This window comes from Chrysochloris asiatica, unplaced genomic scaffold (genome assembly GCF_000296735.1).
Source record: "Chrysochloris asiatica unplaced genomic scaffold, ChrAsi1.0 scaffold00068, whole genome shotgun sequence".
NCBI lineage: Eukaryota > Metazoa > Chordata > Mammalia > Afrosoricida > Chrysochloridae > Chrysochloris > Chrysochloris asiatica.
Window position 1 is genome coordinate 13,001,205 of NW_006408586.1, and position 1,671 is coordinate 13,002,875.

Genomic DNA, 1,671 nt, shown 5'->3' on the forward strand with positions numbered 1-1,671 from the left:
ATTAGTTCTTCATTTCTGGTAGATGCAGCCAGAATACTGGTTGTGAGGATGATAAGACTTTGTCTTACAAACTACCATGACTGATGAGACAGGGAAGTCTATATAAAACAACAGGGCTCATTGAGGTCTCCCCTCTCTGAGGCAACACAGCACTCCTCAGCTTCTTAACATTCTCGGTGTTTTGATACAGAAAAGTCACTGTGCTGTGAACAGCCTGGTCGTCCAGCTTGGCCTTGAGGGTGAAGCATGCCTGGTACTGGAGTTTTGAGTGGAAGACTTAGGATCCCTGTTGACCATAATCTATAACACTGCCGCTGTGTAAAACTTTCATTAAGAAATAGTTTTAGCAAAAGGGGATTTTCTAAAAATGTGAGCCTCCTACAAAGCCATCCATTGCTCTCTGGCCACACAACTAGACTGGAACTGGTCTCTTGCCCTTTTCTTTAGGTAATTTGTGATTTGTTTTTCAATAAGTAGGTCAAGGAAAAGATGGGATAATTTTCAAATCCTGACAGTTTTTTGTTTGTTTGTTTTTGTTGTTCTTTTAAAAAATAACCATTCAGGATGAACAATATAGAGTTCTACTCAAGTATTAGAATGTCATGCAAAATTCTAACAGTATAATTCATTCATTTCATTCAGCTCTTCAGTTATTTTCCATATTGAACAATGCTAACCTGCTCAAATGGTAGTAGTTACTTTTCATGGACTGTAGCATCTCATCTCAGGCACTTAGAATAGAAATAGAGCTGTGGGTCAATTCTGAGTTTCAGCATTGCAGGTGTGCCAGATGTTTAGGAATGGGTAACTTTTAAATGATTCCGGCCATCTGAAAAGTATCACCTACACACTATTTGGTGCTAGTTCAACAGTCACTGTGTGCTGAGAATTAAGAACCCCAAACCCAATTAATGCCTTACTTCACAAAGTCTAGTTAGAATCAAAGGATTGAATAGTTCTCTAAGAAAAAAAAAAAAAAATCACGCAACAATTTTTACCAAACAGCACTACTATACTACAAAAGAAGTCACAGAAAATGACAAAAATACACAAAAATCTATATGACATTATTACATAGGAAATGCTAGAGGATTAGCATTTGATATTTAAAAGCACAATTGACCACGATCCAAGATGTAAAGTTACCATGTTCAAGAAAGTGGGGGGTGATGGGCTGGAAAGGAAAAACTCTGAAAACTAACTATGATTTATAATAAGAACACACATTGTATCATATAAAACCTTTTTACACATAGTAGTCATGTGCAAAGAGTCATGTGATCTTCTGTTGGCTTGTGAAAATAGCATCTCACATCTCAGTGCCAAATATGACTGACCTTCAGCTCTTCTGTGTGGCAGGAATCTTGTTTTCATCTTCCAGCTCTTCCACTCCAGCCTGTGTCATGAAGTCTGCAACGTTTTTCTCTAGGTCATTGATGCGACTGCTCATGTCATCAATTCTTCCAATGATGTGGTCAGACGTGGTCTGGAACTTGTCCTGCATCTGCTGTAGCAGAGTCTTGACCACGGAATTGAGATCCTGAATGCTCTTGGGGTTAGCCATCTCCCTGATTCCCAGCTTGATGGTCCCATTGCTTTTGAAAAGTTTTAGTGGCTAAACTTTCAGGAGTCACTCACCTATCCTTCTTCCTGGTCTGTCTTAGTTTGCAA

The 1,671-nt window shown here is 38.9% G+C and overlaps 1 pseudogene; it reads right to left on the reverse strand.

The window, feature by feature from the left end:
• Positions 1–1,339: 1,339 nt before the first annotated feature.
• On the reverse strand, positions 1,340–1,564 carry LOC102836576 (annotated as a pseudogene).
• Positions 1,565–1,671: the final 107 nt, after the last annotated feature.